The sequence below is a fragment of the Zingiber officinale genome, chromosome 1A, assembly GCF_018446385.1.
Source record: "Zingiber officinale cultivar Zhangliang chromosome 1A, Zo_v1.1, whole genome shotgun sequence".
Classification (NCBI taxonomy): domain Eukaryota; kingdom Viridiplantae; phylum Streptophyta; class Magnoliopsida; order Zingiberales; family Zingiberaceae; genus Zingiber; species Zingiber officinale.
The window spans coordinates 51,157,168-51,173,347 of record NC_055987.1 but is presented as its reverse complement, the minus strand read 5'-3'; positions in this window follow the sequence as shown (position 1 = coordinate 51,173,347).

The following is a 16,180-nucleotide window of genomic DNA, read 5'->3' as shown; positions in this document are numbered from 1 at the left end:
AGACACCAAGGGGTCTTGTGATATCGTCGATTGCTAGAGAAGTGATGGAGAAATACCTCACAAAAATCCTTGAAGCGGTGGATAGAATTATCCAACAATCGCTTGAACCATCACTGGGCTGCTCCGCCAAATGTAATGAGAAACATTCGACATTTTACACCGTCCATTAATTGTTGAAGAAGGGCGGCATGTCAAATTTAAGGAGATGATCCTCTAGGTCGGTAATTCCTAAATATTCTCCTATATTCAGGTTCTGATAATGCTTGGGCAACGGATCATCCAACATCCTCTGAGAAAATGGAGTAGACTCTCCTTTCTTCTCCCTTGCTTGAAACCCACGACCAAGAGAAGAGAAGAAGCAAGAAGAGAGCTTAGGTGGAGGAAGATCACTTGAATGAGAGTTACACTTGCAAAAATAAAACTCTTTTTATCTAATTAAGTGGTTTGTAACCTCCATGGGATACCAAGAGTCACAACTCTTGGTAACTCCCATGAGGTGGCACTTCACTTAAGTAACCATGATGATGTGGAGCATCATCATTGGTCCACTTAATGCCAACTCACCAATGAGGTGGCATAAAGTCAAGTCAAACTTGACTCTTCATCTTCCTCTCAAGTCAAGTCAAACTTGACTTAATCTCTCTCATGGTTGATCTAATCCAACCATTTAATTCAAGCCAATTTAATATAATGAATCTAACTCATTTAATTAAATTGATTCAATGAGTCATAATCTAAATTAGACTCATTGAACACATGAATCAACTTGAGTCCAACTCAATTAGCCCAATTAGGATTACTCTTAATCCAATTTGATTCATCAAATGAATCTAATCCTCTTGGTTCATCATATGAACCTAATCTCCATCCACTTGTTCTTTGTGTGTGACCCAATAGGTTCTTGTAACATTGGCAATGCCCCTAAACTCATTTAGAAACATAAGTAATGAGCGGTATCTAGCAATACATCATTACTACCCAAGTTACAAGAATGTTGAGATCCAACATCACCTTGTGACTACTAATTGTGACTCCTAACAATATATGACAAGTGTCCTTCTATCCTAGACATCTAGATTGATCAATGTGAGGCATAGACCATGTCATCCTCTAATCAATCTAAATCTTGAACTCCAAGTAAACTCACTCAATCAAATGAGCTCAATATCCTATATTGACTCATTTGGGCATGGTCATGCACTTCGTGGTCTCACTCTATCATAGATCCCATCTACATCACTCACATCCCGCCGCATAATTTGTTACATACCTAGTAATCGCCTTTATGGTCCACCCAGTTATGGGTGACGTTTGACGAAACCAAAGTACATAACTCCTTATGTAGGGAACCATGGTGACTTCAGGTCTAAGGACTAGTAGTCATACTAATAGCCACATGAGAAAGTATATGACACTCATATAACGATCCATGATACTTTCTCATGGCGGGTCATTTAGTATACATTCTCTAATGCATACCCATGTGTCAACTTGATATCTCTATATCCATGACTTGTGAGATCAAGTCATCGAGTTGACCTACATGCTAGTCTTATTGCATTAACATTGTCCTTGAATGTTAATACTCGACTAGGAATGATTAAGAGTAGTGTTCCCTATATCATCTCACTATCGGTTAAACTAACCGATTGATATAGGTGAGAACCGTCTACTCAAGGACGTTATTATACTTAGTTTATTTGGCACCAATACAAGTAAGTATAATAACCAAAAACCAAATGTCTTTATTTATATAGAATATGATACAATAAGTCCAAAATACAATCATCAAATGATTGGCTCTAGGGCTCTAGCTAAAAATCTCCCACTAGCACTAGTGCCAATCAGTGTAGGCTCTAAGCCCAAATGACCTAGTGTGACCATCATGCTTCCACTGTGCCAAAGCCTTGGTCAAGGGATCTGCGATGTTAGCCTCTGTAGGTACTCTGCAATGCTTCACATCTCCTCTCTTGATGATCTCTCGAATGAGATGGAAGCGCCGTAGTATGTGTTTGGTCCGCTGGTGTGAGCGAGGTTCCTTCGCCTGTGCTATAGCTCCATTGTTGTCACAATAGAGCTCAATAGGGTCAGCAATGCTAGGAACCACCCCAAGTTCAGTGATGAACTTGCGAATCCAAGCGCCTCCTTTTGCCTCGATGCGGCAATGTACTCGGTTGTAGAATCGACTCGTGTCCTTGAACTCTTCCACTCACAACACCACCATTAATGCAAAACACGAACCCGGACTGTGATCTATAGTCATCCCGGTCGGCTAGCATCACTGTAACCCTTTACAGCCAGCTCATCATTGCCTCCATATATCAAGAAATATTCTTTAGTCCTTCTCAAGTACTTAAGAATATTCTTGACCGCTATCCAGTGACTTTCACCTGGATCTGACTGGTATCTGCTCGTCATGCTCAAAGCATACGAGACATCAGGTCGAGTACATAGCATGACGTACATGATCGATCCTATGGCTGAGGCATAAGGGATCTGATCCATGCAGTCTCTCTCCTCTCTAGAAGAGGGACCTTGAGTCTTCGAAAGACTCACGCCATGTGACATCGGCAGAAATCCCTTCTTGGAGTTCTGCATGACAAACCGAAGGAGTACCTTGTCAATGTATGTACTCTGACTTTGGCCAAGAAATCTCTTAGATCTATCTCTATAGATATGTATCCCAAGAATGCGGGATGCTTCACCTAAATCCTTCATTGAGAAGCAACTCCCTAGCCAAGTCTTGACAGACTGAAGCATAGGGATGTCCTTCCCAATGAGTAGTATGTCATCCACATACAATATGAGGAAGACAACTATGTCCCCTACAACCTTCTTGTAGACACAAGGTTCATCTTCGTTTTTGATGAAACCAAACTGTTTGATTGCATCATCGAAACGAAGATTCCAGCTCCGAGAAGCTTGCTTTAGTCCATAAATGGACCTATGTAGCTTGCATACTCTGCTAGTATGTTGTGGATCTACAAAACCCTCAGGTTGTGTCATGTACACATCCTCGAGTAGGTTTCCATTCAGAAACGCGGTTTTGACATCCATCTGCCATATCTCATAGTCATGGTAGGCTGCAATAGCAAGCATGATCCGAATGGACTTAAACATCGCTACTGGAGAAAAGGTTTCATCATAGTCAATACCATGAATCTGCTTGAAACCTTTAGCTACCAAGCGACCCTTATAGATAAGTCCATCCATGTCAGTCTTTCTCTTAAAGACCCACTTACACCCAATGGGTTTTACCCCTTCAGGTGGATCAACCAAAGTCCATACTTGGTTGGTGTACATGGATTCCATCTCGGATCTCATGGCTTCTAGCCATTTCTCAGAATCTGGTCTCATCACAGTTTCCTGATAGGTGGTAGGCTCATCCTCTATGAGCACAACGTCATCATGGTCAGACAAGAGAAATGAGTATCTCTCAGGCTGACGACGTACCCTATCAGACCTGCGAAGAGGTATGTCTACTTGAACTGGTTGTTGTTCCTCAACTCTTTGTGGAACAACATCATCCACAACACTTTGTGGTTCCAGTTCAATTTCCATCGAGGCTTCAGTACTATTGTTCGCATCTTGAACTTCTTCAAGATCGAACGTGCTCCCACTAGTCTTTCTAGAAACAAAGTCCCTTTCTAGAAAGACCCCAGTCTTTGCCACAACTAACTTGTGCTGACTAGGAATGTAGAAGTAATATCCCTTAGTTTACTTGGGATATCCAATAAAATAGCACTTGTCGGATTTAGGTCCTAATTTGTCTGAGACTTGACGTCTAACGTAAGCCTCACAACCCTAAATCCTCATGAAAGACACCTGGGCATCTCTCCCAGTCCGTATCCTATATGGTGTCTTTATCACGACCTTTGATGGAACTCGGTTGAGTATAAAAGCTGTCGTGTCTAGAGCATAACCCCAAAGGTATATCGGAAGATCTGTGTGACTCATCATCGATCGCACCATATCTAATAGGGTACGATTCCTCCTTTCAGATACACCATTCCACTGTGGTGTTCCAGGAGAAGTGAGTTGGGATAGGATCTCACACTCTGCTAGATAGTCACGGAACTCATGGCTAAGGTATTCTCCACCTCGATCGGATTGAAGTATCTTAATACTCTTGCCAAGCTGGTTCTGTACTTCATTCTTGAATTCTTTGAACTTTTCAAAGGATTCAGACTTATGTGTCATCAAGTACACATAACCATATCTACTGAAGTCATCAGTAAATGTGATGAAGTATCTATAACCGCCTCTAGCAGCGACATTGAAAGGGCCACATACATCACTATGTAAGAGTCCTAACAAATCAGTTGCTCTCTCGCTATGCCCACTAAAGGGAGTCTTGGTCATCTTGCCTCATAGGCATGACTCGCATATCTCATATGATTCTAAATCAAATGAGTCCAGCAAACCATCCTTATGGAGCTGGGATAAGCGCTTATCATTTATATGACCTAAGCGACAGTGCCAGAGGTAGGTTTGGTTCAGGTCATTTGACTTGAACATCTTGGTATTTATGTTATAGATAGGGCTTTCCAGGTCTAGAATATAAAGTCCATTTATCAGAGGTGCACTACAATAGAACATATCATTTAAATAGACAGAACAACATTTGTTTTTTATTATAAACGAAAATCCTTTCTTGTCTAAACAAGAAACTGAAATTATGTTCTTAGGCAAGGCAGGCACATAACAACAATCATCTAATTCTAGTACAAGCCCAGAGGGAAGAGATAGATGATAAGTTCCTACAGCAATAGCAGCAACTCGTGCTCCATTTGTAACACCCATAGGGTCCTTAGCAAAATTCTAAAATATTCAATCATGAATAAAGAAAAATATATATGCTTTAGTTGAATTTTGCTCCTAGCCAAACACTTAAACAAATAAAATAGAAATAAAAATACATAAGGTCTAGGACTTGAACTCTAGATCTCTCATTAGATGCCTGAATAAGATAACCACTAGACCAAGAGAAATTATTGTTAGGAAATAGAGGGAAACCATAATTAAATGTAAGAAGAAAAGACTCTTCTCTTAGAAGGAGAAGTGAGAGTTGTCTTCTCCCTCTCTAATGAAGATATGCTCTAGAATATTCCTTTCTTACTCACCAAGAAGGGATGTATCTAGATTTTTCTCTTAATTATGAAGAGAGTAAAATAAAGGAGGAAGAAAAATATATTTTCCTTCCTCCTCTCATAATGAATAAAAGGAGGAAATTAAAGATGAGTTGTCATTTGCTCTCATTCTCCTCCTACTCTCCCTCACCATGATCTCTCTCTCCCTCTCATCCTCTTGCCGAGACCAAGGAGCAAGGAAGCTCTCCTCTAGGAAGGATTCACAAGCAAGGTTCCCTCCTTAGAGAATTTAGCGAAGGATGTGAGTATTCCCCTCACTGCAGTACAAGTTGTTGTCGAATCAATCGTTAAGTTTTTTTTTCAAGAGTTTTCAAAACCGTAAAATTTTCTTGTGGGTTTTGATGGATGATCTTTTAGGGTCAACAAGTTTCAAGTTTTGTTTTATTAAAAAAAAAAAAGAAATCTAAACCCTCACTATGAATATTTCGGCCAAAAGACAAAAGAGGGTTAAGGCTAGGTTCTTTTCTTGTGAGAACATGCTTGATTTCATACTTATATGATATGTGAATTTTATGTGTTGATAGTTAAGTTCTCATTCTTCATGTTGTGACAAAAACAAGGAGATTTCTATACATATGTTTCGGCCAACATGACTTATAGGCCTTAGGTCAAGAATTTTGCATAGAAACCATAGTAGTTGTACTCTTTTATGATGTAGGAAATTTTATATGTGGATAACTTAATTTTTTTTATGCTTGATATGGAATGAAAAATCATGAAACCCTACCGATATGTTTCGGCCAAATTCAGATAAATAAGTTAGGGTTAGAATTTTGAATTCAAATAGTCTCATTCATGAAGTATGGTGACTTGTATGTGCTTGTACAATGCCTTGTATATACTTAGATTAAGTTTGCATTTTATATGGTTAAGTTTTATGCTTCATATGGAATAAAATGATATGAAACCCTACTGATATGTTTCGGCTAAGTTGAGATAAATAGGTTAGGGTTAAAGCTTTGAATTCAAATAGGCTTATTCATGAAGTATAATGCCTTGTATATGCTTGTATAGTGCCTTGTATATGCTTAGATCAAATTTGCATGTTATATGTTTAAGTTGTATGCTTCATATGGAATAAAATGATATGAAACCCTACTGATATGTTTCAGCCAAATTGAAATAAATAGGTTAAGGTTAAAGTTTTTAACTCAAATAGGTTTATTCATGAAGTATTGTGCCTTGTATATGCTTGTATAGTGCCTTGTATATGCTTAGATCAAATTTTCATGTTATATGTTTAAGTTGTATGCTTCATATGGAATAAAATGATATGAAACCCTACTGATATGTTTCGACCAAATTGAGATAAATAGGTTAAGGTTAAAGTTTTGAACTCTAATAGGCTTATTCAGGAAGTATAGTGCCTTGTATATGCTTGTATAGTGCCTTGTATATACTTAGATCCAATTTGCATGTCATATGTTTAAGTTTTATGCTTCATATGGAATAAAATGATATGAAACCCTACTGATATGTTTCAACCAAATTGAAATAAATGGGTTAGGGTTAAAGTTTTGAACTCAAACATGCTTATTCATGAAGTATAATGCCTTGTATGTGCTTAGGTCAAGTTTACATGTTATGTGGATAAGTTTTATGCTTCATATGGCACCAAATGATATAAGAAGCCTACTAATGTGTTTTAGCCAAATTGAGATAAATGGATTAAGGTTAGAGTTTTGAACTCAAACATGCTTATTCATGAAGTATAATGCCTTGTATGTGTTTAGATCAAGTTTACATGTTAGGTGGGTAAGTTCTATGCTTAATATGGAATGAAATGAGGATGAAACCTACTGATGTGGTTCGGCCAAGATGGATTAATTGGGTTAGGAAAGAGTTTAAACCTAACTAAACATGTTATGTATTCTCATGATATGTAGCCTTTGATATATGAGTAAGATTAAGCTTTCATGCTTCATGATATGATGAAAATATGCCTTATGATATGTTGCATTGCAATGTCTTATGATATGATATGCCATGTTCATGATATGATATGATAGACTTATGACATGATATGCCATGTTAATGATATGATATGCTAGACTCATGATATGATATGCCATGTTCATGATATGTATGCTAAGTTCATGAGATGATATGCCATGTTTGATGATATGAAAATGACATGTTATACTTTATGTTATGATAAGAACATGTTATGTTTCATAATGCATGTATGATTGGCTTATGTAAGAATAAAAGCCTAAAGAGTTGCTTCCCTTAAGCTGGGACCAAGAGCACTCTTCATGTTATGGAAAAGAGTTGCTTCCCTTAAGTTGGGATCAAGTGCACTCTTCATGCTATGGTAAAGAGATGCTTCCCTTAAGTTGGGATCAAGAGCTCTCTTAATGATATGACAAGAATTATGACATGTATGATATGATGAGATATGATATGCATGATATTTTACTTTGTATGGCTTGTACCAAGGGTGGGCTCCATAAGCGCCCCGGGGTCGACGGACTATGAACGGACCTCGTTAAGGGATGGGCTCCTCAGTACGCCCCTAGGTCGATGGACTATGAAAGGACCTAGATCCCTAGTAGGTTCGGGGCTAGCTACCCGTCCTAGGGATTGCGCGCATTTATGTTTACATGTGGTACAAGCCAGGGCCCTTCTCATGATGATGATATGATATTCAAGTATGTATACTATATGTTTTGAAAGAAGCATGATGCATATGTGCATTCCAAGATACATGTTTTAAAAATATACATATTGCATCTACATGCACATATTTATGAAATTATGTTTATGTACCCTTATGAACAGGTATGAGTTATGATACATGTTACATGATATGATAGGCTTCATGATATGTGCTTACAGAATGTGATATGAATCATGATATACACTCACATGATATACTTTGATATGTTATGCTCCTTATGTGATATGATATATTATGTTCTGCTTTCTCTCATGTTATGTTATGAGATGTTATGGTTTTTACATGATAAGATATGTTCTATGTTATGATTCTCCATGCTATGTTATGTTATGCTATGTTTTCTACATGTTATGTTATGTTATGTGTTTTTTTGGATTTATGGGTAGGCAAGGATCTCACTAAGCCTTTGGCTTATAGCTACACGTTTTCCTTGTACTGCAGATAAAGGCAAGGAATGGATCAATTAAGGGGAGTAGCAGGAAAGGTGATGGATGTGTGTGGAAGTGCTCGGTGGATAGATCTACTTAAGTTTTGGAACTTATAATTAGTTAAGCTGTGCATGTGAACTAAGTTGGACCCTATGCTTATGATGATGATTTCAGCTAGTATTTCATACACTTATGATATTTTACTCATGTTAGAATGATGATGATATGATGAAATGTTCAGTATGCTTTGATTCACATGCCATGATAAGTAAACTAAATGCATATGATAAAAGAAAAAAAAAATTAAATAAGTCTTCCGCTGCCATGAATCCATATGCATTAGTAATTGATGTTTATGTTTCAGTGACGTCCGTCCCTCCGGGGTGGCCTTAGTGCTACCTGGGAGGGCGGGCGTCACAGTATGGTATCAGAGCAGGTCTACCTTCCACTACACACACATCAAGCCTTTATCCTGCCGCTCCAAGTAAGAATTTTATGCTTAAATTTTATTTTGATGTGATATTTATGCTTGATCTATTTCTTTATGATGTTTGATAATATGCATGCTTATTATCTTATTTATTTATTTATCACATTTTTAGCTTAGATATATATGATGGTAGATTAGGAACAATAACAACCTTAAGGTAGCCTGGTTATGAATAACGATAACTTATATTAGCTTATTGTGATTATTGAAGATAAAGCATGGTTAGAACACGAACTACCCGAGCAGATGAGACGGTACCTCCACCTGATCTGATGCATGTGATTACCGAGCTCCAGCGTCAGGTCACGGAACAGCAACAAACGATCACTACATTGATGAATCAGCAAGGGAATCCTATTACACCACCAGGGAACCCGAATGCGATACCTATTATACCTGCGGCTGTACCAGTACCTCCGGCACCGGTACCACCGGTAGTTCCTATTCCAGTGGTCCGACAAGAGGCATACCTGAGTCAGTGGCTAAAGCCAGAAGCCTTCTCCGGAAACTGTGAGCCATGGGATGCTCAGGCGTGGCTTAAGACTGTGGAAAGCATCGTGGAGCTTTTAGATTGGCCTGAACACGAGAAGGTTAAGTGTGCATCGTTTTGCCTTACAGGCGATGCCAGAATGTGGTGGGACCGAGTCAAAGCAAGGAGACAGGTGAATCAGATGAGATGGACAGACTTCGAGACTGAATTCCTTGAAGAGTTCTTCCATATGCGGGTGACCAATAAACACTACGACGAGTTCACCGAGTTTCGGCAAGGTGACCTATCAGTGAATGAGGCCGTGAAGAAATTTAACCGATTAGCACGCCTATGTCCAGAGCTGGTCAGTACAGAAAGAGAAAGGGTCAGACTTATGCTGATGATGCTCAGACTCGAGATAGCCTTAAATGTGGCCGGCGGCGTTAATAGACCACAGACCACCGAGGAATTAATTAGCAGTGCTCTGATCACTGAACACTATCAGAAGGCGATGAATGAGGGTAAGAGTCAAGTTCAGAAACCTCAACATATCAGAACCAACTGGAAGGGAAACTCCAACGGTAAAAGAAAACAATGGAATAGTTCTCATGGTGGTTCAGCGAACAAGCAACCTATGTTTCCTCAGTGCACCACCTGCGGAAAGAAGCATCCGGGAAAATGCCGTGTGGGCACGAATAAGTGCTACAGCTGCGGATTGGAAGGACACTTGGCCAGAAATTGTCCTACTCAGATGCAGACACCTCAGCAGCAAAGTATCCAGAACAGAGGTGCCCCCTCACAGCTACATCTAATGCAAGCTGCACTAGAAGGCCCTCAGATAAGCCAAGGAAGACTAGAAGCCCACCAGCTATGACGAATGCCAGGATCCACTCCCTCACCAGAGAAGATGGGACAAGTGCTTCGACGGTCATTACAGGTCAGATACCTATTAGTGGTCATTATGCAAATATGTTATCAAATCCTAAATGCGAACCGAAATATGAATTTATCGGGAAGCCGAGAAACATTACCAGTCAGGGGATCGAGAATGTGACCGGGCAACTCTCTACCCTGACCCTAGTAACAACATTATTCGACAATATATTGGAGAAACAAACCCGTGACCCCAGTATCCAAAGGATCAAGAAAGAAGTCTTAGAAGGGAAGGATAACGGATTTCGTATCGCTGACAGTGGAATACTGTACTTCAAGGATCGCCTATGTATTCCCGACGATTCAGAGATGCAGAAAAAGTTATTAGAGAAGGCGCATGCGACACCATACGCAATGCATCCTGGATCCACCAAAATGTACCAAGACCTGAAGAAGAAATTCTGGTGGTTTGGTATGAAGAGGGATGTGGCTCAGCACGTCAGTACTTGTCTGACCTGCCAAAAAGTTAAAGCAGAACACCAGAGACCTGGAGGTGTACTGCAGCCAATTCAGATTCTAGAATGGAAATGGGAGGATATTTCCATGGACTTCATTTCGGGACTTCCCAAAACGACGAATGGCTACGATGCTATATGGGTAATTGTGGACAGGTTGACAAAATCGGCCCATTTTATGGCAATCAAGATGACCTACTCGATCGAACAGCTAGCCCAATTATATGTCAAAGAGATTATCAGACTGCATGGGATCCCTAAGACCATCATCTCTGATAGAGATGGCCGTTTTATTTCACATTTTTGGGAATGTGTTCAGAAAGCTCTGGGTACGAAATTATTGTTCAGCACTGCCTTTCACCCTCAGACTGACGGGCAAACAGAAAGGGTGAATCAAGTATTGGAAGATATGTTACGAGCTTGTGCCCTGGACTTCAAAGGGAGCTGGTGCCGATATCTATGCTTAGCGGAATTCGCCTATAACAATAGCTATCAAGCTACCATTGGTATGGCACCGTACGAAGCATTGTACGGGAGAAAATGTAGATCCCCTATATGCTGGTATGAAGGCGGTGAAAAGAAGGAAATGAGATTTCAAACCGATCTTATCGACAACACCACCCGTGCAATACAGAAGATCCGCCAAAGAATAGAGACTGCCCAAAGTCGGCAGAAGAATTATGCAGATAAGCGACGTAGGCCGCTGGAATTCAGCGTCGGGGATTCAGTATTCCTCAAAGTAGCTCCTATGAAAGGAGTGATGAGATTCGGAAAGAAGGGAAAACTAAGTCCTTGATATGTAGGACCATATCAAATTCTGAAGAGAGTTGGCAAGGTGGCTTATGAACTAGAGTTACCACCAGAAATGTCGGCTATTCACAATGTGTTCCATGTCTCAATGCTCAAGAAGTACATGGGTGGCGCAGATCAAGTGATCGAACCAGAGACAGTTCAAGTTCAAGAGGACCTGAGCTACGAGAGCCGACCGATTCAGATATTAGATCGAGATATTAAAAGGCTAAGGAACAAGGAAATACCTTTAGTAAAGGTTCTGTGGCAAAATCAAACGGTTGGAAGAAGCGACTTGGGAACGCGAAGACGATATGAGACAGAAGTACCCCGAGCTATTTTAAGTTCGAGGACGAACTTTTATAAGGTATGGGAGACTGTAACACCCATAGGGTCCTTAGCAAAATTCTAGAATATTCTATCATGAATAAAGAAAAATATATATGCTTTAGTTGAATTTTTCTCCTAGCCGAACACTTAAACAAATAAAATAGAAATAAAAATACATAAGGTCTAGGACTTGAACTCTAGATCTCTCATTAGATGCCTGAATAAGATAACCACTAGACCAAGAGAAATTATTGTTAGGAAATAGAGGGAAACCATAATTAAATGTAAGAAGAAAAGACTCTTCTCTTAGAAGGAGAAGTGAGAGTTGTCTTCTCCCTCTCTAATGAAGATATGCTCTAGAATATATCTTTCTTACTCACCAAGAAGGGATGTATCTAGACTTTTCTCTTAATTATGAAGAGAGTAAAAGAAAGGAGGAAGAAAAATATATTTTCCTTCCTCCTCTCATAATGAATAAAAGGAGGAAATTAAAGATGAGTTGTCATTTGCTCTCATTCTCCTCCTACTCTCCCTCACCGTGATCTCTCTCTCCCTCTCATCCTCTTGCCGAGACCAAGGAGCAAGGAAGCTCTCCTCTAGGAAGGATTCACAAGCAAGGTTCCCTCCTTAGAGAATTTAGCGAAGGATGTGAGTATTCCCCTCACTGCAGTACAAGTTGTTGTCGAATCGATCGTTAAGTTTTTTTTTCAAGAGTTTTCAAAACCGTAAAATTTTCTTGTGGGTTTTGATGGATGATCTTTTAGGGTCAACAAGTTTCAAGTTATGTTTTATAAAAAAAAAAAAAGAAATCTAAACCCTCACTATGAATATTTCGGCCAAGAGACAAAAGAGGGTTAAGGCTAGGTTCTTTTCTTGTGAGAACATGCTTGATTTCATACTTATATGATATGTGAATTTTATGTGTTGATAGTTAAGTTCTCATTCTTCATGTTGTGACAAAAACAAGGAGATTTCTATACATATGTTTCGGCCAACATGACTTATTGGCCTTAGGTCAAGAATTTTGCATAGAAACCATAGTAGTTGTACTCTTTTATGATGTAGGAAATTTTATATGTGGATAACTTATTTTTTTTATGCTTGATATGGAATGAAAAATCATGAAACCCTACTGATATGTTTCGGCCAAATTTAGATAAATAAGTTAGGGTTAGAATTTTGAATTCAAATAGTCTCATTCATGAAGTATGGTGACTTGTATGTGCTTGTACAATGCCTTGTATATACTTAGATTAAGTTTACATGTTATATGGTTAAGTTTTATGCTTCATATGGAATAAAATGATATGAAACCCTACTGATATGTTTCGGCCAAGTTGAGATAAATAGGTTAGGGTTAAAGCTTTGAACTCAAATAGGCTTATTCATGAAGTATAATGCCTTGTATATGCTTGTATAGTGCCTTGTATATGCTTAGATCAAATTTGCATGTTATATGTTTAAGTTGTATGCTTCATATGGAATAAAATGATATGAAACCCTACTGATATGTTTCGGCCAAATTGAAATAAATAGGTTAAGGTTAAAGTTTTGAACTCAAATAGGCTTATTCATGAAGTATAGTGCCTTGTATATGCTTGTATAGTGCCTTGTATATGCTTAGATCAAATTTGCATGTTATATGTTTAAGTTGTATGCTTCATATGGAATAAAATGATATGAAACCCTACTGATATGTTTCGACCAAATTTAGATAAATATGTTAAGGTTAAAGTTTTGAACTCTAATAGGCTTATTCATGAAGTATAGTGCCTTGTATATGCCTGTATAGTGCCTTGTATATACTTAGATCCAATTTGCATGTTATATGTTTAAGTTTTATGCTTCATATGGAATAAAATGATATGAAACCCTACTGATATGTTTCGGCCAAATAAAAATAAATGGGTTAGGGTTAGAATTTTGAACTCAAACATGCTTATTCATGAAGTATAATGTCTTGTATGTGCTTAGGTCAAGTTTACATGTTATGTGGATAAGTTTTATGCTTCATATGGAACCAAATGATATAAGAACCCTACTGATGTGTTTCGGCCAAATTGAGATAAATGGATTAAGGTTAGAGTTTTGAACTCAAACATGCTTATTCATGAAGTATAATGCCTTGTATGTGTTTAGATCAAGTTTACATGTTAGATGGGTAAGTTCTATGCTTAATATGGAATGAAATGAGGATGAAACCTACTGATGTGGTTCGGCCAAGATGGATTAATTGGGTTAGGAAAGAGTTTAAACCTAACTAAACATGTTATGTATTCTCATGATATGTAGCCTTTGATATATGAGTAAGATTAAGCTTTCATGCTTCATGATAAGATGAAAATATGCCTTATGATATGTTGCATTGCTATGTCTTATGATATGATATGCCATGTTCATTATATGATATGATAGACTTATGACATGATATGCCATGTTAATGATATGATATGCTAGACTCATGATATGATATGCCATGTTCATGATATGTATGCTAAGTTCATGAGATGATATGCCATGTTTGATGATATGAAAATGACATGTTATACTTTATGTTATGATAAGAACATGTTATGTTTCATAATGCATGTATGAATGGCTTATGTAAGAATAAAAGCCTAAAGAGTTGCTTCCCTTAAGCTGGGACCAAGAGCACTCTTCATGTTATGGAAAAGAGTTGCTTCCCTTAAGTTGGGATCAAGAGCACTCTTCATGCTATGGTAAAGAGATGCTTCCCTTAAGTTGTGATCAAGAGCTCTCTTAATGATATAAAAAGAATTATGACATGTATGATATGATGAGATATGATATGCATGATATTTTACTTTGTATGGCTTGTACCAAGGGTGGGCTTCATAAGTGCCCCGGGGTCGACTGACTATGAACGGACCTCGTTAAGGGATGAGCTCCTCAGTACGCCCCTAGGTCGACGGACTATGAACGGACCTAGATCCCTAGTAGGTTCAGGGCTAGCTACCCTGTCCTAGGGATTGCGCGCATTTATGTTTACATGTGGTACAAGCCAGGGCCCTTCTCATGATGATGATATGATATTCAAGTATGTATACTATATGTTTTGAAAGAAGCATGATGCATATGTGCATTCCATGATACATGTTTTAAAAATATACATATTGCATCTACATGCACATATTTATGAAATTATGTTTATGCACCCTTATGAACAGGTATGAGTTATGATACATGTTACATGATATGATAGGCTTCATGATATATGCTTACAGAATGTGATATGAATCATGATATACACTCACATGATATACTTTGATATGTTATGCTCCTTATGTGATATGATATATTATGTTTTGCTTTCTCTCATGTTATGTTATGAGATGTTATGGTTTTTACATGATAAGATATGTTCTATGTTATGATTCTCCATGCTATGTTATGCTATGCTATGTTTTCTACATGTTATGTTATGTTATGTGTTTTTTTGGATTATGGGTAGGCAAGGACCTCACTAAGCCTTTGGCTTATAGCTACACGTTTTCCTTGTACTGCAGATAAAGGCAAGGAATGGATCAATTAAGGGGAGTAGCAGGAAAGGTGATGGATGTGTGTGGAAGTGCTCGGTGGATAGATCTACTTAAGTTTTGGAACTTATAATTAGTTAAGCTGTGCATGTGAACTAAGTTGGACCCTATGCATATGATGATGATTTCAGCTAGTATTTCATACCCTTATGATATTTTACTCATGTTAGAATGATGATGATATGATGAAATGTTCAGTATGCTTTGATTCACATGCATTGATAAGTAAACTAAATGCATATTATCAAAGAAAAAAATTTTTAAATAAGTCTTCCGCTGCCATGAATCTATATGCATTAGTAATTGATGTCTATGTTTCAGTGACGTCCGTCCCTCCGTGGTGGCCTTAGTGCTACCTGGGAGGGCGGGCGTCACCCCATTGCCTACTCGTAGGTCTATTTCACCCTTCGTCTGTAACGACCCGCCTTCTACTATTTAGGCTGTAAGGCCGATCGCTACAGTTATGCTGTGCTAAACTATTCCCTGACCATTACTAAAGACATATGCGGAAGCTGGACTAATTAAAATTTTACTAAACTACTGACATTTCTTGGTTCTATACATGCTAAGGGAGGTAAACTAACTACTCATAACATGTTTTACCTTCCCCATGGCCAAGGAACTGCACTTAGACACTCCCCCACTGATACCAGACCTCCCAATCGATCCACGGATCGATTGGAATAGTCGGATCGATCCAGTGATCGATCCAGCCGGCTACTGTATGCGGGTCATAGGTTGGATCGATCCAGTGATCGATCCAGCAAGCTACTGTGCTTGGGCAATATTCTGGATCGATCGGCTGATCGATCCAGACTGATCAATTGATCCAGTGATCGATCCCAGAGCCTTCTGTTCGCGACGGAATTGGCTGGATCGATCGACCGATCGATCCAGGA